The 22,800-nt window shown below is 45.0% G+C and overlaps 2 long non-coding RNA genes across 3 annotated transcripts; one reads left to right on the plus strand and one right to left on the minus strand.

Annotated features, from left to right (window-relative positions):
* The first annotated feature begins 1,137 nt into the window (after positions 1 to 1,137).
* Positions 1,138 to 13,932, plus strand: LOC311424187. The gene is made up of 6 exons (XR_014686005.1): positions 1,138 to 1,306; positions 3,854 to 3,949; positions 8,061 to 8,147; positions 10,628 to 10,752; positions 11,613 to 11,744; positions 12,009 to 13,932. It is a non-coding gene; the product is annotated as an uncharacterized lncRNA (long non-coding RNA).
* On the minus strand, positions 2,933 to 22,800 carry LOC311424188. 2 transcript variants are annotated; one of them, XR_014686007.1, is made up of 4 exons: positions 18,909 to 22,800; positions 6,919 to 6,999; positions 5,488 to 5,631; positions 2,933 to 3,538 (listed from the first exon to the last, which is right to left on the minus strand). It is a non-coding gene; the product is annotated as an uncharacterized lncRNA (long non-coding RNA). The 2 variants fall into 2 exon arrangements; XR_014686006.1 differs by lacking the exon at positions 6,919 to 6,999.

Here is a 22,800-nt window from a genome sequence, read left to right on the forward strand (position 1 = left end):
AAGATCAGAAAAAAAAAAAAAAAGAGTTGGAAACAGTGAGCTTGGCTTTATTCTAATCAAGCTGTAATATGAATAGCAACAAATGCCACTTAAAAACGGGCTCTGTTCATGTCATCTGCTTTGAGATCCAGATCTTAAGAGCAGGAGATTCATTCCATCCATTCATAGCAGGCAGCAATTTCCCCAAGTCAGATCTGAATGTGGATCTCAGCTATTACTTGGGCCGAGCCTTTATCATTGGACCATTTTGATTTATAGCTAATTAATGTTACAATCAATTATTTTTTTTTCCGTTGGTATCATGTAATAATATATCCTGCGTACAAGATATACCAGGAGACAAAGCTTTACCTCGATGTACTGACTATCTAGGACAATCTAGGGCAACCTTGAAGAATTAATGCCTGCAACCTGTGTGGTTGCAATCTAAGAGGCACAACACAAATCCATGCCAGCTGACACCCTCCAGCCAAAGTCAGAAACATGTGTGTGCTCTTGGGCAGAAGGGTTAGGAGATAAATTTGTTCTCACTGGCGAGTGATTTGTCCTTTGGCACACTCCAGGGAGTAACTGTCTGACGGCCTTGCACCAGGAACATTAAAAGAAGCAGATGGATTCTAGATACTCAGATCTGACGTTGCAGCTCAGCTCAGAATCTCGGGGAAGGAACGGAGGGCTGGTTATTTGTGTCAGCCCTGAGAACAGCATGAAAAAGGCTGAGGAGCTGGGATGAAAATTGGCTAAGCCACCGGGCTGGGAGATCAGAGGGTACGTGTACATGCAATACAGGTGGAGGGCTGCTATGGTACGATGGAGAGAACGGGGCTGCTGCGGGTTTGGTGCCGGGAGATACCGAGCAACTTGTCCACAAAGCAAAACAGCTCGGTCCTCACTCAGACCGAAGCACGGGAGGACACTCCTTGGCTCTCCCGGCGGGGGTCTCCTGCCTGGGCATCCACGAAGCAGGCGAAGGATGGCTTCTCAGCCCTCTTCCCCACCGCTGCCCTATTTCCAAGGGGCTCAGGTGTCGCTCCCCCGACGGACGGACCTGTTGCTCTCTGCCATCGCTCCCCCGACCCGCCTTGACGCGAGGAGGAGACTCTTAGACTGAAGGGCAGGCGGCTCTCCATGATGTAATCCGTGCAATCTGTGCGCTCGCAAGGAGAAGCAGCCTCCCGTTGGCCAAAGCGAAGAGTCCCCGCCTGGGCGCTCCTCCCGCCGCCCCCCCGGGGGCCCATAAAAGCCCCGAGGCAGAGGCAGGGCAGCTTTCCCAGCCCCTGAGCTTGCAAAGGTGACCCAGGGACAGGTGAGCTCCGGCAGGGGTGAGGAGGAAGGCTCGGCCGAGGGAGGAGAGGGCTGGGCACGGCCGGGGATGCTGCGGGTGCCTTGGGGAAGGCGAGGGGACCCCCGGGCACCCGGGGAGCCGCTGCCACCTCTGCACAGCTCCGCCGGGGGGGTCTCGGCATTTGGGGGGGACGGGGACGGGCTCCTGGGGGCTGAGGGAGGCTGCAAGGGGGCTGCAGGGGGACAGGGTGTGGGGCTGCGGGTGTCCGGGGCCGGCTTCCCCCTGCCCTTGCCCTTGGGGGCAGCCGGGGAAGAGGAGAGGGGGGAGCGGGGCTGGGCTGCCCCTGGCCGGGGAGCTGCGGATCAGCACCACGGACAGGGCCCGGCTCTGGGCTCCCTGATCCTAAATCCCAGCTCCTAAATCCCAGCTCCTAAACCCCAGCTCCCAGCTCCAAGCTCTGCTTTCCGAGCTCTGAGCCCCCAGATCCCAGCTCCGAGCTCCCAGCTCCCAGCTCTCAGCTCCCAGCTCCAAGCTCTGCACCCCAAGCTCTGAGCTCCCAGATCCCAGCTCTGAGCTCCCAGATCCCAGCTCCCAGCTCCCAGCTCCGAGCTCTGAGCTCCCAGATCTCAGCTCTGAGCTCCCAGATCCCAGCTCCCAGCTCCAAGCTCCCAGATCCCATCTCTTGGCTCCCAGCTCCCATCTCCAAGCTCCCATCTCCAGCACCTGCCGTGCTCCCAGTTGAGTCTGGTCCCACTGGGGACAATAGCAAGTGGTGGCAGTTGGAGGGGAAGGGGGGGACACGCAAGGCGAGGCCAAAGCTGCATCGAGAAGGGGCATTTTGGGAGGCAGGCTGCAGCCAGAGAAGTTGGGGGCTGACCAAAAGCCAGGGGGATAAAGAGGGTTGAAGGAGCTGCAGCTGCATTTCCCCCGGTCGCCCCGACGGCCCCAGGTAAGGCGCTCACAGCCCTGGGGCTGGGGTAGAGCAGGGACCAAAATAATCCAGGAGGCCCCGAATGGCTTCACGGGCACAAACGGCATCTACGTGCCTCCCCCTGCCCCAGTATTGAAGCTTTATATTGAAAAACTCAAAATGCTCATTTTGAAAATGGGGCTGCCTCGTAGTTCACTCATAAAGTTGCTCGTAGAATCCTCTGGCTGGTTAGAGAAATAGGATATTTCGCCAGGATGCTGCTGGGAGGAAATTCATCAGTGAGGAGTTCTTTAAAAATATTTTTCCTCAATTGTTTATTCTAGCTGAATACTCAAAATATGCCTCACCTTAATATGCTTGGGGTCCATTGACAGATCATGTTATATTTAAGTGCTCAGGGGTTATATGATTGTGGATTTTTAATTTCACCAAGTGCTTAACCTCCCCCCCCCCAAAAAAAAAAATAAAAAATAGCAGGATCAAATTAAAGGATGCTTTTCTTTTAAAATTTTGGCAAAATTAAACTTATATTTTAAATTGTTAAAATACTTAACTCTGACTCAATGTAGAAATTTGAACAAACTGAAAAAAAAAAATACAAACACCACTTTTTCTTGTTTAGATGACACCACAGGTGTCATTTAGAACATAAAAAAAAATAAAAATGTTAGGAGTACTCGAGCACTTCAGAAACAAAGCATTGCATATCACTATTGTCAAATGAAGCATTTATTTTATCTCCCTTTTTGGAAGCTGAGACTATTCATTAAATGAATCCCTAGTCATTGAAAATACACAGCTCTGGTAAATATAGGTTTAAATATTTTGCCCTAACAGGCTCAATGAGGTAAAATAAACCAAGGTTCAGACTTCCCTACCTCCTGTCTTTACATCTGTATTTTTCTTAAGTAACGTTGGTCTCTGAGAAGACGAGAAAACGAACGAGCTGTTCTCCATTTTAAGGAAAATCCTATTTGCTGTTTCTGAAATAAATATTTTTGGGGAAAAAAAAAAAAAAAAAAAGAAAAAAGAACACTTGAAAGTTGATATTTCATTTAAGGCCTTGAATATACAGAGAGCATTCAGAGATACACATTATGTACGTTGAGCAAACTAATTGTGGAAATGCTTGCCTATGGAATTTGAATGGAGAAATATCTGTTATCTGCCTGAAAATCTTTTAGCATCTTCTGTCAGGTCTGTGTCCGCACAGTGACTCAATTTGTGATCTTTCTTCAATGCAACATCATACTTGGGTTTGGTTTTTGTCGTGTCCTATCTCTTCCAACATCCATCTAACATCTTTTTCCTTTGAAGTTTAGCTGTAAAAAAGAAATCATGTATGAGAAATCATGTCCTTTATCTCCTGCCTCAACACAGGCATGCGAAAGAACTTGAGGAGAAGCCAGAAAATTATATTGCACCAGATACATTTTCCTGCTTTTAGGGGCTTATCTCCATATTCTAAAACATTGCCTAATCAGATCTAATATTTATTATAAAAGTGTTAGGACAGATGGTTATCCTCAAAGTTAACTACATTTTGCATTGTGCGGAGCGTATTGCTTAATCCAAGTCACAGTTCAGTTTGTTTGGGGCATATTTTGTAACCTTTCTTTACTAATAATTTTCTGTAGATCTCAAAACAAACGCATCTCAGAGAAGGATCAAAACCTGTCTCTTTTCTGAGGGATCCGTACACACAGAGATCTTTGAAGAACAAAGAATTTAGGGTAAGATCTGAACTTAATTCCCAATCCTTAAAGAATTTAGCAAAATTTGTAAACTGGAAATCAATCTGGCATGAGGTTACACCACTGCCTGCTAAGAAGGAAACATTTTAGGTTTCACTAGTAACAAACACTGCATAGGGTGTTTTTTTTGTTGTTGTTTCTTTTTGTTATGTAATTTTGCTACAGGCAAAGACCTCCTTCCCCTTTCCTCCTTCCATCAAAAAGACAATGTGTTCCACTCTCTGGGCTCTGTATGCCTTGCACAAATATTTGTCTCTGCGTCGCCTGCCACTCCAGTAATGAGCTGCTTTTCCACTGCAATCGTGGCATCTGGTAGGGTTTCAGGCTGTGAGTAGCTGGGAGACTGGGAGGTGCTTGGGAATCTCAGCAGGAAAAAGAGAGTGGATTTCAGACGCGAGATCTGCAACAGCTTTTGCGCCTGGATAAACACGCGTCGGATCTTCTCTCTTTGGCAGAGCTTTGTTCAGCCCCAGCCACCTGAACTTGGCACGCAGACCCGGGCACTTTGCCTGCTCCAGACACCTGCACTCACACGCAATTTTACATCCAGGCTCTTTCAAACACCTGCATTGATGCGCACTAGGTGCGCGTGTCAGCGTGCGCCATGGTCCACTACTGCACTGCGACACACGCACGATCCTGCCCGCCCCGCTCCTCACCAGAGGACGAGAGGAGGCAGGGGCCTGGCTTGACCAAGCCTTTAAGCACCCCCTTCGCTTTGAGCATCTGCACCCATCCCAGTTCAGCAAACACTTCAGCGGGACTGAAGTATGTCGCTGGGTCGGGACTGGAAGGAGATTTAAGGAACAGCTCTGAGCAAAGAATTTGGCTTTTCTGCTCACTGGAGTCAATGGGAGTTTTCTCTGATACTAAATTCAGACTGAAAGATACTAAATTCAGACTAAAGGATACTAAATTCAGGACAAAAGATACTAAATTCAGACCCCTCCAAAGCTATGCATTACTAGGGAAGCAAAAGAAATAAACCTCTTGTGGAACAACCCGAAGGTCAATATAAGATCCTAAAGCAGAGAAGAGTTGAGAAGTGGGTGATAAAATTGATCTATGTGTTTTGTAAAGGCAGCAAGCTCTTCCCTGAAAGAGCGTTGTGGTTGTTGTGAGGCCTCCAAGTCTGTCGCTGTTTAGCACCTCTTTAAAACTGAATGAGTTCAGAACAGGCATTAGGGTCCTGTTGGGATGTGTAAAATAAGTTAAGTATACACCTCACCTGAAAATAAGTCGGAGTGGGGCCAAATTCACTGGTAACGTTTAAAAAAATGAGCTGTCTTTAGATACTGAAATACCTTTGTGAAGCTTGATCATAGTAGAATAGACACTGGGACTTTTAATTTATAAAATTACCTACGTTAAAGCCTAGAAATAGTATAAAGAAAGGAAAAAAAAAATGCTAAGGAATGGTTAATGCAGTATTCAATATTGGTATTTGTGTTTGAGTATCCTAAGGCTGCTCAGGATATCTGGAGTCTTCAGCATTTGCTGAGATTCAAAGGCCTTACCCTCCAAGAAACTCTGCAGCTCCCAGCCAAGGTTCTCTGCTGGCAAACCAGGACCGAGCATGCATTATTCTGGCTCCTGCATGAACTGGGGGCTTCCAGCCCAGGGCTTAGGAGCAGCTCCATCCTGTAGTTGTAGGCCTGGCCCTGCAAAAGGAAAAAACAACCCCCCAAAACATCCCTTCCTGCCACACTTTTCTTTGACTCAGCAGAGCCTGAAGCACGCCAGTAGCTTAGTGCTTGTTATACCGCTTGCATGAATAGGGCCATTCACATTCTCCAGTCATCGCACACTCACACCCCGACTCCAGGAGCCCTTATTTGCAGAGACCAGATGGCTCCTGCAAGTTTCGATTGTGAGATATGGCCCCCTTCCTGGCGTATGACGAGCGTGGAGGTTTTAGTTTTACCCTGCTTACAAACAGCTGGGTGCGTGTAGCAGCCAAGAGAAGGGTCGGGACCAAGATTTTGCCTTCAGCAGCCTCTGAGCTGCCAGGGGGGGCTCTAACAAGTGTTACCACGCAGGGGCTGTTAATTGGGATGGTGATTGGCAAGGGGAAGGGTTGGGTGGGTTTTGTTTGCACGATTATTGGTTTGCTTTTCAAGCGTGTGTTTGCAGCCATGCGGAATCTGGCGTTAATTCGAGCCCTCCTGATACATCACCACGGCGAGCGGCCTGGCTCCATGAGACCGTAATCTCTCTGGGGCATGGACATTTTGTTCTGTGTTTGTTCAGCACTTAACACAGTCTGTGACTCAGGCTTCGGGTTTTGTTACGAATTGCAAAGAATAGGCATTTCTTGGTACAGTCTGTGGCTCTGTACCTGAAAGGATGAACAAGCCTGCAAAGCCTTGTGTGTCCCCCACAGCATCACACCTCGGGATGGAGGGGAGAATCTGGCTTTTTATTTTATTTTAGTGTGGAGACTGACTCAGGGATTTTCATAAAACAAACCTACAGTAACTTACACAATATCAGGAAAATACAAATGCTCTTGCAGAAACCTCAGCGCTTAACTCCTTAACTCAGCACTTAAATCAAATACGTCTAAAGTTAAGCACTTGGCTGAACTGAGGATATTTCTATAAAGTATGCAAAGATCTCCTTTTTATTCTGCATAACTTAAGCCTATAGTCTTCCCAGGTCATATACAGAACCAGAAACATCCCCCCAGATTTTCAAAAGCATTTGATGTTTTCAGGTGCCCTGCATGCCATATCCCAATTAGTCCTGACTTTCAGGGACTGCTAAGCACCTGGCTCTCTGGCAATTGTTCCCTTTTCAAAGTGTCTCAAACACAAATATAAGGGATCCAAAACTGCTAATTTTTTTGAAAATCTAGAGCCATGATGAACAGTCCACCTACGAGAACCCAGCCCAGATGAAAATTGCATGGATTTGAGCCCCCCAAAATCAGAAGCAATAGTCAGTACCTGCTCCTGTAAGGTGACAATGCACCCTGCCATTGAAGTAGAAAGGAGCATTTCTCCTGTGCACAGAAAATTGCACAGTTCCTGGGAAGAAAAACAGCAAATCTTTTTAGTAAAACTCACCAAATTATTAACGTTGTGGTTTGTAATTCTGCCCAGGCAAATACTCTGTTGCTCTGAGTTGTTGGTACAACGTACCTGGAGAAATCAATGGCACGGCACAATAAAAAACTTTGCTTAGGACACCTCCCACTCAGTGAAGACGTTGCCATCTGGAAGGCAAAGGGTTCAGAAAAGGTCCCAGGGCTTTGTAGGCTGCAGCCTGAACCTAGCAGAGGCAGTGGGGATTTCTCCTGAGCAAGGAGAGTCCAGGATAGTTCAAAGGAGCCTTCTCTGCAATCAGGAGGTGCTGTCACCAAAATTCATGTCTGACGAGCATAGCAGCTGCTCATACAGGTTGTTTAGACTTGCTCGGAAATAATCTATGGAGCAAATACTCTGAAAGCACGGGGGACGGGAGGAAAGTCACCCTGACCCCCTCGCCTTCTGCTAACTAGAGCTCTAGACATCACCCGAGTGTGGTCCCTGTCCCTCAGCTGGTGCTGGGTGCTGTGAAGGACTGGGGAGGGCTGGAGGAGAGTGCAAGACCTGCTCCTATTCCGGCCTGGCTGTGCAACCAGTGTGGCAGAGGGGAGTTGTGAAAACGTGGCTGAAGCTCTCGGATTTACCTGCTTGTCGTCTGTACACCACCCGGCCCTCAGCACAGTGATTGCTAGGACCCAAACCAACAAAAGAGAAGAGTTTGACTGATTTTTGCAATGCTAATTTTAAACTTAAACCTATTCCTAAATAATGTTCCTTGCCTCTTTTTTTTTTTTTTTTTTCTTTCCTGTAAAAATGGACATTGTGATACTTGTTCTATAGGCCTACCAGAAGACCAAATTAAGCAATATTCATAAAGCTCTAGAGATCCAAGAGCAAATGGAACTAGAGAAAAGAAAAAGGTTATTATCTTGTCATGTTTGGCCTGAGAGGAAGATTATCCATATACCTTGCCAGACCTATTTATTGTCTTATTTTCTCCTAGCTTATATTTCTCATCTTTCTAATCCACTCCATCTAATCCAGCCAACATTTTATTTTAGCACAGTTCTCATGACTTGCTGATGAAGGTGTATTTGGCAAGAGCTTTACATCTGCAGCTTTACATAACCTGATAAAGTGCAACACAGGTAGGTGGAACAAAACAATAGATAACAATTAATGAATACACAACTTAAAAAAAAAATAGTTGTTTTTTTTTTTTTTTTTTTTTTTTTTTCCCTAGAAAACAGGCATTATATTCTTCTGCTGGCATATCGGTGAGGGAATGGGTTTGACACAACTCATTTTCCTGAATTTTGGCAGAATGGGCTCCATTCTGTATCACACGTACTGATCTAAATGCATGTTCTACTTACTGTGATGTGGCTTTGTTTAACAAACAAACCGAAAATTATTTAAGTGGATGTAATGCATGAAATAAGTTTCTATAATGGGAAGTACTTATCATTTTAATCATGAAGGATGTATTATTTCAGTCATGAAGGAATCTATGATAAATTCTAGATGGACTATGTTTTTCAAGTGTTGCTTATGGTTTGGCTGCACTGACTCAGAGAAAACAATGAAGTTCAAGGGCTTTCAGTCCCTTACAGGGTTCAACAAGCAAATCACAGCGTGCTGGAAATTTTTCTGAATACCAAAGCCCCTTGCATTTTTCCTTTTCATCTATAATCAAACAGCATTTCTCTCCCCTTGTTGCTAGTGAATACATTAGGGTCTAAACTTTATAATCTCCAGAGCTGTTTCCTAGAATAGATGCAAGCGGAGCACTTGGTTAGGGACAGCCAGGAGGCAGGGAGAGATGATTACCTTCAGGCAGTCTCAGTGGAACTTCCCAGGGCTCCTACGGGCACAGCCTAATGCGGGACTTAGGATGCTGAACAGACTTCCATTATGGGGGCTGGCTATGTTGATGCACATCCACACACAGAGAGCTCCTTGTTAAAATGCACACCAGTGGCTCCAAAATACAGCAGCTCAGTTGGGGTTCATTAACAGCAAAATCATTCCGGAGGACATTGTTTCAGAGAGGAAAGAATTTCATTTCTTGCAGGATTGGTTTTTAGTTGCATATAGCCTGGAGATTTTGCTGTTAGATTTAGGTGGAAGTCTAGTTAGAGAGAGCCTGGAGCTGGGGAGCACAGCCGTGCCGAAGGCTTCAGCGGGGTTAACTCAAGATTTACATGCGGTGCCTACCACGGTGGGACCCCAGCTTACACAGGACATGTTAAAATAAATTCCTATTAACAAGGTGGCTTTAGCATGTGTGTACGACGGGCAGCCAGTGCCCGACAGGAGGATGGTCAGCCACGTGGCACAGCCTCTGCACTGCTAATGGAAGATCTCTACCCATGACAGTAACGGGGGAGCAAGCGTGCTTTGTTCTGCTCTCAAGTGTTCCTTTTTAGCAGGCACACAAGCAATTGCCCCAGACCTATGCAGCTTTTAAGGCAGCGAAGGGCTGCTGTGATGAGGAAATCTTAGTCCATTTTAATCAGCAGGTATTAAATAAACAAAAGAATTATCACTAATAGATACAAATGAGTTGCCACACAGCTTGAGTGTCAACTTTCTCTTGTTTGCCAGGGACCATATAGTGGAACACACAAGACATCTAATGATTTAGTAATACACTGCAAGTAAACACCTAATTACCAGGTCTAGGAGGGGAAGGAATAATAAGCTACTTGGGAGGAGGCTATCAGTCATTTTAGCTTTGATTTCTTGTATGGAGTCCTGCACGAAACATGCTGGTAGCTCTCATCTCACATGTATGTCACCGTTTCTCAGGAATAAGTCTGTTCATTTGAAGCTCAGCTCTATTTTTAAAATCTACTCTTTCTGAAAGAGCTGTCTTAAAAAAAAAAAATAAAAAAATAAAAAAAAATTGTACTGCAAAAGGGACAAAATTGCTCCTCAACAAAGGGGCCTATCAACAGCCTGTCAATAATGTGCCAAAGGCCAGAACCTGCCTTTCAAAGAGGCTCTGCAGTCTGGATGTGTACTTTGAGAGCAATTAAGGGACGTGAGCTACATGATGATTATCTCATGGGTGACATTTTCATTGGCTCTTTGGGAAAAGAGAGAGATGGGTTTGAGATGGCTGTGATCAATGTGCATCCTAGCCCCACATCAATGGCAGGAGAACATGTGGGAGACAGACCTGGAAAGCAAAATGTGCAAGAAAAGGAAGCAGGGAGGGGAGAGATGGGCAAGGCAGGAGAATTTTTAAATCCTAGAAGGTGAAAGAAAAAGCTACAGTGGGAAGTGGAAGGAAGGACAAAACCTGAGATGATTAGGGGAAAATGGGAATGCCTCCAGGCATTGGGAGGGCTGGCAGCTCTCCAGAGGCCAGGGAGGGCAGGAATAGGAGAGGGAGGGACTGCAGGATTCCTGATGGAGGAGAGGGGAATGGATCCCCCTGAGTGAGAAGAAAGTCCAGAGACGATGGCGTAGACGTGTGCTTGCACAAAACATCCCCAAACTGAGACCAAAGGGGTATCTTAGTACAGAGGTGCAATTATGTTTACTCTGCTTTTTCACTAGCATATTCCCATCAGTGTTGTCCATCTGTCCTTCCTTCACCTCTTCTCTCTTCATACTACAGGTACGAGCCCAGAGCTGAGAGCAGACAGCAGCACACAGGGGCACTGTGCTGGATGGGAAACAAATACCAATTGGGTGAGGACTACACCTAAAAACCTCAGCCGAGTGCCTGAGTCTCACTGCAAGGTTAGTAATGCCCAAGGGACAAGAAGAGCCTGGGTGACACCCAGAAATACAAGCTGGCTCGGTGGCAGGAGCTCAGAAGTGCTCAGTGCCCCACGTGCACTGTAAAGGCAGAGCACTGCACAGGATTGCCCTTTGGCATGGACACTGCTGCTTGCACGGGGACCTGTACAGAAGCGAGTGCCAAACAGCAGCTCAAATGCTGCGTGTGTGCAATTGCCAGGGGCTGGCTTCTGGCTGGGCCAGACCCAGCTCCACGAGCCACAAACACACAGGTTCCTACCAGTGTGGCTGATCCTCTGAGCTTTGGTTTTTACAGGTCAAGCAGTTTCTCTTAATTCCTGAGATAAAATGACATTCTTCCAGACCTAGGCAAAATGTTTCACAGAAAACATGTACACAGTAATGCAGCTTTGGTTACTCAAAGTATTTCCCCAGTTTGTCCAATTGCTTGCTTAAGAAAACAAATACTGGCAGAAGAAAATGTTGCTTAATTTGCTATAAAACAATCCTCTTTCTGCTTCTCACTTTATGAAAGGGTTAAAAATATTGATATTGAGCAAAAGCAAAATTGTTTTAAAATATTTGGAAACCTTCCCAGCCCCAAAAGGTGCTGTTACATTTGCAATTACTATATCTTCCGGTGCTGCATGTACCAGAACATATAACCATGTATATACCTGATGTGTGCATCTGCATTTAACACAAATGCATGCTCACATGCTATGCAAACAGTTTCAAGCAGATCTGACAGACGTAAGCTTCTGCTCTGCATTCTCCAGGATTGTCTTCTGAAGGGGATCTTCATAGTAAAAATAATGTTATTTTACTAGCTAAACATTGGGAATAACTCTCCATCGTAGGCAAACTATGCTGAAGACAGAAATCAACTGACACGTTCAGTCTGGAGGAATCCCCCCGGGTACCAGCAGAATGCATTAACAGTGCATTTCTCCAGTGAGATATGATGGGAAGAGCACAGAGCAAAAAAGAAGGTAAAATGGTTAAAAACAACTTGTGTTTTTAGACCCCAGACTCCCACAGAAATCTTTGGAGATGCTGAGCTCCCTACCTCTGAACATTGGGCCTTTCATTTGCAAGCAGAAATAATGTTTTGGACGTCCAGCTTAGACTCCTGTTATTTAAAATTGTTCAGAGTATTTTTCTCTAGACCAGTTTGCTGCCCTGATAATTAACGTAGCTAATGGCTGCTTTCTTTTCATTTATCAGCAGTTTTGTTTTTTTGTTAACACAAGCAGAGAGAAGATGAAGAAACAATCTCTCGAAGGATACAGCCTGACAGTAATACCGCCATCTGACTAAAAAGAACTCAGACATACGCATAATCCTCAGGAAAATTCATCTCCACCCTCCCAGCAGACCCTGGTGAGAGCCCTTGAAGTGGTAATTAAAGTCTATTGAGTGGCAACTGCACCTGTTTAGAGAGTGTGGGTAAGAGGTGCACAAAGGGAGATGAGCAGCAGAGAGGGAGTGTGAGCGAGGAGCTGCTGGAGGTGGGGAAGAAGGGAAGCAGAAAGAAGAAAAGGTATATTTGTTGGCGAAGCCAATCCAATACGATGTATGTTTCACATTCTTCCCTTCATTTCCTTTCTGCCTGCTCTCCTGCACCCCTTCACGCACACAGCCGGCTTCTACCCCACTCTCACACCCACTGATGGAAACTCCAGGGGGCTTTCCCCGGCTAGCCCGGGCCCTGGACCAGCAGCTGCTCATCTGGTGTAAATCAACAGAGTTCCACTGAAGTCCTGGTGGAGTTACGATCAGCTAGCGCTCATTTACGCCAGCTGAAGATCTGTCCCAGTGACACTCATTAACAGTCACTGGGCTCCTCAGCCTGGCAGCTGGGACATGCCAGTTCTTGTCTGCTGGGTTGTCTTTCTCCCTAGAATAGAGCACATCCCTTTCGGTGTAAATCCTACAGCATCTGGGATGAATAAATCAGAGATGTTTCTGGTTTTCAGCAGACATGTCTGAGAGCAAAGTCTAGGCAGAAACTGAGTGAAATGGAGGAACCCAGAGCAGTGCTTGCAGGCAGGCAAAGCCATGCCTATCAATAGGACTGCTAGTTTTGCATCCACATGAGGCTCCAAAAGCTTTGAACCAGTGTCACAATCAGATAGATGTTCCTAGGTACTACGTGTGAGACCGTGCAAAACGGGCTTACTCATAAATACTGGCAGTAACTGTGGATTCTGACATAGCCTTGCAGACTACTGCTGACCCAAGGACCACAGCCGGGGAGCCACTGGTGTGTCCAGTGAATTGTCACTTGGTGGGGAGACCTGGAGGCCAAAATCTGTGATATTGTGGCAGTGGCAGCTCTGCCAGCTTCAATAGACCAGTGCTGACTTGTGTCACCAGGTAATTGCGTACTGGTTTGCTAATGGCACAAACTAGCAGATTAAGTGGTGAAACAATGGGGAAAAGAAAGACACAAAAAGTGGCAGGGGGAAATCCTCCAATGTTTGAGATGGAGAGCATGAAAAGGGGGACATTCTTTGGTACGGACATCTGGACTGCCTTAGTGACCAAGGAGCCAAAGACCAGCACTGCAGAGTGATGTAGATGCATGGCCCAAGGAATTTGTCATCCTGAGACCCGTGGATTGAGAGCAGAAATCCCAATTCTTTCTGCCATAATCTCAATTTCATTTTTGATGCCAGTAATCTGGGCATTTCAGATGAGGCCATAAAGATTTAGTGCATCACCTTTTCCTAATTAGTCAAAGGCTCTGACAATCGTGTTTTGTAGTACCATGCAATCATCCCTTACGCTCTACCTATGCACACACGCTACTGAAGCCTACTCATTTAACTCCCTTTATCCAACCCCAAAATGGTTTTCTTTCTGTGTTACTATGCATTTGCAAAGATTCTGCAGTAATACAAGCTCTCCCTTGTCACGGCAATTCTATATGTGCCCCAGCAATCAACTGAACAAAACTAGGTTTCCTGGGGTGAGAACAGAAGAGGAAAGAGGTTTATCCTCAGAGCACCCTGAGGCTGAGCTGTGCAAAGGATTCAGGCAGAATAATTTGACCGGTGTTTGCAAAATTTTCGCTCTCGCTGGACTTGATGGCAAGCAGTCCCCTGTGAATCCCTGACCTTCATACTCTGCAGGCTGCCTGGGATGGCTGAAATAAACCACGGGACTTTGTCTTGATCCCCGATTGTCAGAGTACACATCAGTTCTGGTGCAAAGTTGTTGCATCTGCTTTCTACAAATATTAGCAACGTCTCTGTAGCACGCAGTCCTGATAGCCGTACCGGGAAATGCATCCTTGTGAATGAAGACAGAAAGGAAAATGCATTCAGCAAAAGCCAATTCCTCTGGCTGTTAAGGGTGGGATTTGCAATTTGTTGGAGAGATGATCTGAGCTGCTCACTTAAATTCAGCTACAGTTAACAGAGACAGACAGGTATGTCTGGACAACAAGTCAACCTACCAGTCAAGCCCTGTCTTTGAGTGAGATTAATTTTTGTACTGATTACAAGGGTGCCTACATGACTCACTTAACACAAAATGCCTAACTGCTATCAGGCTAGAGTTACATGAGAGGAATCATACCTAAAATACCTCACTTGCATGTCTCCTAAACTCTAGTCTTGTCCATTAACAAAATCATTGGGTACATTGTCATGAGATACATTGCCTCATTTCTATATTTTTTTTCTCCCAGATACTCTTCTCTATTATTTTTTTTTTCCTTTCAGCCCTCCTGTTCCTCAGCCTTTTTCTTTTTTTCCACCCTCCCTCTGATTGCCGAGTAGCTTCTTGACTTTTCCATCAATAAGTCTAAAGAGCATTTGAACCATTCTGTTCCCCCCTTCTCTCCTCCCTCCAGTTCCAAGTCAGGCAAGCGCATCGATCAGAGGAGCTCAAGAAATATCTGGTGTTTTGTTGTCAGGATGATAATAACATTGCAGTTGTGAATGGGCTGCTGCAGGCCTGATCATGGACACCTGCAGGGTTTGTTTAATTGCATTTAATGACAAATCCTATACAGAGGAGCATTGCCAGAGAGATTTATTATCCACCAAAGAGGCAAAGCACAACAGCTCAAAATATAATTTGCACTGAGCATTTTTTCCCCTGCCTCTCTTTAAACCATTGTAATAAATAACAAATCGGGTAAAGTGGGCAACACCAGTCTGAGACAGAGGTGGGGGGCAGAGGACAGAGATTGAAACCAAAGGAAATAACAGCAATAAGGCCACACTGTTCTTTCTACCATCCCTGTGGTCTGGTGTATAGGAAATACTGTTTGTTTAATTTACAGCCTAGAAGTGCAGCTGGGGATCTCTCTGTGATGAGCCAGCCTCTTCTCAGATAGCCAGAGGCTAAGCTCTTGAGTCCCTATTCTTTCTAAGCAGGCTTTTTTTCACCGAGTTCTGTAGCTAAGTTTAGATCTTATCTGTAAAATCAATTACAAAGAAACTACAGTGGCTTCTCAGCACTATGGGTGTCACCTGCCACAATTACAAGGAGGCATGAGCTTCCACGCGGTTGAAATCTCTGGGACAAACTACAAGTGGCAGATCTCATCCTGAAAAATACCACTTTGAGAAATACGGCCCTACACAGACAGATCACTCTACCTGAAGTCTAGACAAAAGTCTCACACACCTCTGAGGCTGAACGGAATTTATGTTTCCTACTAAATGCCACGCTCCTGGAAGGGAATTCATATGTGTATAAAGAGCAGAGGACCTCATTCCCTTGCTCAAGCCGTAAACAGTCACTTCTCTCTTGATTATTATGTGCTTGTTTAGTGACAACTTGTGGCAAATCCCTTCCCCAGTGTGGTATATCACTGTGCTAGGCAGAGTGCAGTTCCAGAACAACTGTGAAGTGTTGTCACCTGAATTGATGCAGCTGGACTAGATGATCTTTGAAGGTGCCCTTAAACTGAACTATTCTATTCTATTCTATTCTATTCTATTCTATTCTATTCTATTCTATTCTGTTCTGTTCTGTTCTGTTCTGTTCTGTTCTGTTCTGTTCTGTTCTATCTATCCTATCCTATCCTATCCTATCCTATCCTATCCTATCCTATCCTATCCTATCCTATCCTATCCTATCCTATCCTATCCTATCCTATCCTATCATTATAGTCCTTCCCGAACCATTTTCTCTCTCAGGTTCATAAGTCATCTTTATTATTCACTCTCTCATCCAATTACCCTTGGCAGAATACTGAATTGCCCTGGCAGCTTATTTCTAAAACTTGTCTCTCCTCCCCCCTCACCGGCTCCCCAAGCATTTTCATCAATACACTTTGTGGTATGGCAGAGAATAAGCTACAGTTTAGAAGAAATGCCTTAATTTAGGAAATCCAAGCACAGGCCAGGAACAGGCATGCATCAGAGTAAAGTTGTATTCAGTGTGAGCAAGGGGTGCGTGCTCACTGGTGTTCTCCTTCATGTTCAGATTAAATTTTGCACTTTAAATGGTGCAAACCAGGAGGTCTAGGGATGATGGTGAGCTTGTACCAGAAAATATCACCCAGGATTGTCCCTTCTGCAGTGTTTGGTCTCTATTTTAATGCAGGCAGCAGTCGGCAGTTGGCAATGTCATTACACAAACACGGTGTAGGGTAACACCTGGACTGCAGTTTTATCTGATTTCCTGGACAATGGCAGTATCGCTAATACCCCCTGTTAAATAAGACCACCTGGACATCTCCTGGTATCAGCTCCAGCTATCACAAACACACTTGCTACCTAGGCTAGCACAAAGGATTGTTATCTCTTGAGCAGCGCAAATCCCCAGATTGAAACCACCCATCTGGAGTTTGATTAAAGTGTCCATAGAAAGCACATATGTTTTTTAAAAAAAAAAGAGAGAGGGGGGAGAGGGAGGGAGAGGCTGGACTGCGCTCTGTGAGCTTGCACAGGGCACAACCTCTGCCAGCACCAGCAAACTCTCGCCTTTTGCTGAAAATTTCTTTCTCCTTCTATGAAAGAAGCCTTTCACCAAAGCAGCTCCGCAGAGCAGAGGCTGTTGAAGGATACTTTTGTTTCTTTTCCTTTTTTACAACTGCTCACAAAAGTACATTTAACAGGCTTGATTTGGCGACAGGGAGGATACTGTCCCTTGTCTGACTCCGCCGGCTGAGGTAAGTCTGCCTCGCTCAGACAACGGCGGTCAAAAGGAATAATGCGAGATCCTTTACTTGGATGTGAGCCAGCATTGTCCTTTCACGTGTTATTCATGAAATATGCAAGGTATTAACAGCAGAAAGCTGGGTAGTGGAAGCAAAGCTAAACCTGGGGTGAAATAAAGATTGCTCTTCGACAAATTCAGAGAAAAGGAAACGGCAAAAGGGTTTTGTTTTTTCTTGCTGAGATCAGTCTCTCAGTAGGATCGCAGGAAACCCAGCACTATCATTATCTTATCTTTTTCTTTGCTGCCTGATTCCTTTTCTCTAGCATTCCCAAGTATATATTACGTTTACTTATTTCAGTCAGACCAAGATACAACTGAGAGATAGGCAGGTTGGCAGAGCACTCCAGGAGAAGTTTATCACAGGGTATGGAAAAAGAAGATCCTGCTGAGTCTTGATATACTTGAAAAAAAAAATCCAAATTTTTATAGTCATCTATAGTCTTCTGAGTGGGAAAATGGAGCAGAAAGTCACAGGTACAGTCACAAAATTGGATAGACGATTACAGTGAGATTTGACATGGTCTCGCAAAGAGCAGTATTTTTCTTTTTCACACTGTCTAACATGCCTACCATCCATCCCTGAAATGAGAACCAAGTGTTGAAAGAATGAGAACAAGTGAGGAAGGATAACAGAAGAAGAAATGAAGGAGGACGTCCCCAAGGAGGAGGTGCTGCTCTCAGTGGTCTGGCTCTGTGTGGAAGACTAGTGATTTTGTTGTTCTGACTTATAAAGGTGACAACAAATCATAGCCTGCCATACAGTGCAGATCTTCACCCTCGCTGGTGTGAGAGATTGCTGACGGGACGGACTGGGACACAGAGCTGATCCAGCTGCCCACCGAGAGCCCTCTCTGTGATACAGCTGCTCCACACCTGAAAGCAAAGTACGTATTGAAGTGCTTTGGCATACTGGAGGTCGTATCAGCCCCTGAGACAGAGACTGTGACTTATTCTGCTCCTCAGCTCTCGTCCCCTTGAAGTTACCCAAATCTGGGCTCTGGGTGAAGCAACAGGAGGAGTGTCTGTGAAGAAGCAAGCTCTGTAGGCTCATCCTGCAGCCATGAGCAGCTCTCTCTAAGCATGCCACTCACCTGCTTTTACTTTAAAGCAATTTTGCATTGAAAACAACTATTATTATCTTCATATTGTGGATCAAGGAACATTAAGTGTCTCACTCAAAGACCCCACAGCAATTCTGTGGCAAAGTTAGGGCTTGAACCTCAGCTGCTGAAGTCTGCTGGGCACTTAGAAATCCTGCTTGTTTTGAAAGTCTAGCTTGCTGCTTCCAACAGGGTTTTAAAAACCGGAACGGGTGAATTTTCAATACCACCCAGAGCCTCTATTCTCAGAGATATTTAGGTGTGAAAATGAAATTCCTGAATCCTGCTGAGGCCAGTGGTAAAGGTAAGTACTGAAATGTCTTTAATAATTTGGGTTGGTGGTGCTGTAGAGCATTTTCTTTGTGTGCTCAGCATTGCACACTTGTCATTGTTATTACCCACAGAAAGGGTACAGAGAGGACAGAGCCAGTCTCTTCCCAGTGGTGCTCAGTGCCAGAAAAAGAGATGCTGGGCACAAACTGAAATGCAGGAGGTTCTGATTGAACATCAGGAAGCAGTTCTGTACAGTGAGGATGACCGAGCACTGGAGCAGGTTGCCCAGAGAAGTTGTAGTCTCCATCCATGGAGATACTCAAAAACCATCTAGACACGGCCCTGGGCAACCAGCTTTAGGTGTCCCTGCTTGAGCCCGGGGACTGGACCAGGAAACCTCCAGAGGTCTCTTCCAACCTCAACAATTCTATGATTCTGTGATTACTGCCTATGTGATTTAGGAACTTAAGTCCTTTTGGCTTTTCCTTCAACTAAGCCATTTAGGTTGAAAACAGAAATGCATCTGGAAAGTCAGCTGTAGAGCTAGTGCAGTACAGCACCAGAGCAAATGTCTGCAAGACGAAGACAGCCACTGACCTCCAAATCCATCTGCTTTGTGGTTCATGAACATGCTTTACAGTCTTCGCAGCCAGGTTCTGCCAGAAGGTCCAAATCTGATGAGGTCTTTACAGTCCTCGCAGCCAGAGGTCCAAATCTGATTCTCTTGCTACCTTGCCATTTGCCTCAGCCTTTCATTCTTTCAGCTTGAAAGAAAGAGGGTCCAGATCCAAAGACACTATTGTTACTATCATCTTAGATAATCTGTGAGGTAGGAGCAGTGCAATACTTATCCCAGGAAATTTATTGCTAAAGGAATTTAACAGCTGTACAAATTGCTACCCATTGATGATGCATGAAAGAAAAGACCCACGTATCATAAGCATGAGCGACACGCTCTCCCTCTCTTTTACTCCCCCACTGATATATTAAAGCTACAAAAATTCAGAGGGCAGCAGTGCAACCATTAATGTTGAAATTGCCAGGCTGGTGTCTAATGTAAATGAAACTCCATTGATTTAGTGTTACTCAACATACCTCTCCTGCCTGTTCATCTTCTGCAGTCTGATCAAAATCCTTCCTTCCAGGTAGCAATGGCCTCGTGCCCTATATAAGCACAGAAAATAATGTCATCACAAGCCTTAATGATGAAGGTAGTTACAGGACAAAAGCCCCTGCGGCAAGTTGGGTATTGGGTCATTGTTCCTGCTAATGTCATGGTGCCATTTCTCACTATTTTTAGAGTTGTTCTCTTTGTACAGCAAATTTCTCATGTAGTTACTTAAAAATACAGAAGATTTTGTCTTCACTGGACTTAGCAGCAAAAGACCATCTTCTTCTGACTTCTGCAAATTAGATAAACCTGTAAAAGCTGAAGAGATTGATAAAAACTTACATTTAAACTTTGAAAAAACGAGACTCTTGCCCTAATCTGCTGTTAACCCTCAATGTGGTGACAGGCTAAGCACAAAGAGCTTGCAGAAAATGTTGCAGGTACCTAAATTACCGATTCACAGTTTAAGAAGTAACTCAGGGATTCAGTAAAACAACATGGACTTAGTTCCTAAATTATTTATGTGGCTTTGGAACTATTAGCACAGATTCAAACTTCTCCACATTTTGAGGAAAGAGATACGGAGCAATGCATTAGGAACTCTTCATCCTCTCATGCTAACAGTGTTCCAGATCACATATCCAAGCTCTTTTATTATTATTATTATTATTATTATTATTATTATTATTATTATTATTATTATTATTATTATTATCTACTTTGTGTATTGTTGTTGTTCCACACACCTTAGCATGAATTGAAACTCTTTGCCTTTGGCTGCCAAAAGCCCAGAAGATGCACCTGTAAACTCAGTTTGCCATCTAAATAAGCAAGGCAGAGAGCAGTTATTATTCCCATGTTACTGGCAGGGAAATAGAACATAGAAAGATTAACTGACCAGCCCAGGGTCACAAAAGGAGTTCCTAGCATAGGTAGGATCTCAGCCTAGATTTTTGAAGTCTCTGCCCAACACTTTAGCCACCCGTTCACTTGCTCTTTTTTTTTTTTTTTTTTTTTTTTTTTAAGTACCCTGTCATTATTTCTGTGAAGAAAATTATGCAACTCCTCCAGCAGCCAGTACTGTGTAATTCAGCTTGTCTGAAAGGGAATATGAAATGGCAGTTTCAAAAAAAAATTAACCCTCCTGCCACACAATCTGGCAGCCTTGTCAAAACGTCTCATTTTTTATCTTCTTTTCCTCCGGTGGGTATTTAATTTCCCTCTATATTCTCAGAATACTGGCTGGGGCTTTATCTGCATTACGCTACAAAACCTTCACAGGAGTCTCCGGGGCCTCGTGGAGGACACACTGTGAAGATGAGGGACGTGATGGTTTCTAGTCCTTCGTTTATTTCTATGCCAGGTGTTGAGCTGGTGTCCCTGGTTTGTGACATTGATTCTTTTGGTGGTGACCTCTGTAGGAGACGCCAAAGGAAGCAGGAGAACTGATGTAACAAGGGAATCTGATCAGAGCCCCTGGTTTCTGCCCCTCACAGCCAAAATCCTGCCCCAGACTTTTCAGGCTGATGCTGTTGCAGCATATCAGCTCAAGGCAAGCTGACGTGAGCTGTCCACCACCATGTTCAGCCCTCTTTGACTTGTCAGACCAAATAATCCATTTTCAGATGGCTCAGGGGTGAGATACTGTGGCTCAGCTCTTGCATATCCATGTCTCAGGATCTACAGGGCTTTTGAGAGACTCCTTGTGCTGTTTATTCTTATTCTCATTACTAAGCAGTTTCTTCATTCATCAAAACAAAACAAAATCCACCCCCCCCAAAAAAAAAAAAAAACAACAAAAAAAAAAACAAACAAACAACAAACAAACAAACAAAATACATTTTTATCAGCTGCACTTCTATCCCGTGATGTTTCTGACAGCTCACCCAGGAACTGGGGGCAGGCTGTGATGTAAATTTGGGAGCTCAAAAGCTTACTTGGTGTTCCGGTGAATTCCATATCCATTGTAAGGAGGGGAAATTAATAGGAAGCTTTAGTTAATAGATACTTCAGATAAAAGTGTGAGTGCATCTGGTCACCATAGCAACGTGAAAGAGCCCGCAGGGAGAGGAAATGTCACTATGTCTGTGTCTGCGCCTTGACCTGCTGCAGTGCAAACAGCCCAAGTGCTGTGGATTTCACACGCGGAGGTGCACAAGTAGGTGTACAGCCCTGTGTACAGGTACACGCCACGCACACATACGTTCTGCTCACACTTTTAGCTGTTTGACATCTCCATGTCGTCAGCTATGCACACAGACACGCACAGGAAGCCTCACGTTAATATTAAAACGGACCACGTGCACCCAAACTCATTGCTGACAGCTATCTACGTTTGAGAACGTGTTTTTTAGCTGTGAGCATAGGTGTGTATTCGCACCTGTGTGTGTGAAGGGGACACAGGAATAGTCTCAAATAGCTTCCAGCGCACACAGCCACTTCTGTCCTGGCACACAGAAAGCTGCACTTGCACAGTACACACACACTGGAGGTGGAAGGACACCTTTGCTCATTTTCTTTTACCCGTGAAGCTGCTCTGTCCCCGGGCACATTGCACGCGTTGACGACACGCTCGCGTGCACGGTCAGACTTTGTGTGGGAATTCTGCCACGGACACTTTGGCTCTGGCTCAGGAGCGCCGAGCACCTGCTGCTCCCGTTCACTTTAACAGCTGCTGGAGTGAAAATTAGGCCCGCGCTGTCTGTTATGCAAAAGCAGTTTCTTAGCAACAAAAATGATATTCGGTGTGAAGGCAACGCGCATTAGTGGGATAATCCTAGGTAATTCCAGACAAGACCTAAATGGGTGGAAGGATGGACGGACTGAATAATAATAATGATAGACAGAGTAACAGCAATGGAAATAATGAGGCTAATCTTATTTCCCTGGAAAGAAGAAACAGCTATAAATAAGACACAACAGCAGAAACCTTGTGCCAATTCCCCATACAAAGATTAGAGCACCGTAAATCCAACTTCTGCCCTAAAAATAGGTTCTGGTAACTAAAGCTTTCCTAATCTGAACTCTTGCGTTATTTGTTCCTCGCTCCGTGTTGCCATTCAGGAACGTACCAAGTTGTACATCTTGTGCTACGGCAGGGATCAAGGGGAATTAACCCGTGTGTGGTGCTTGGGCGGGCAGCTCTGCTACCTCCAGACAAGTGTCTCCTCAGTGAACAAGCTGCATGCTTTAAAACACTACAATGATTTTTAAGAACGTGGCGGGCTGGTGCTGTACCATGCTGTGTAGCTGTTTTATTTTGGAGTTTGATCGCTTCGAGGAATTTAACAGAAATAAAACCTACGATGAAACGTGTCCCTATTAATGTCACAGAACGCTTTTTAAAGCACTTCTGCTTGGCACAGCGACCTCGGGCTG

This window comes from Aythya ferina (assembly GCF_964211825.1).
Source record: "Aythya ferina genome assembly, chromosome: 26".
Taxonomy (NCBI): Eukaryota; Metazoa; Chordata; class Aves; order Anseriformes; family Anatidae; genus Aythya; species Aythya ferina.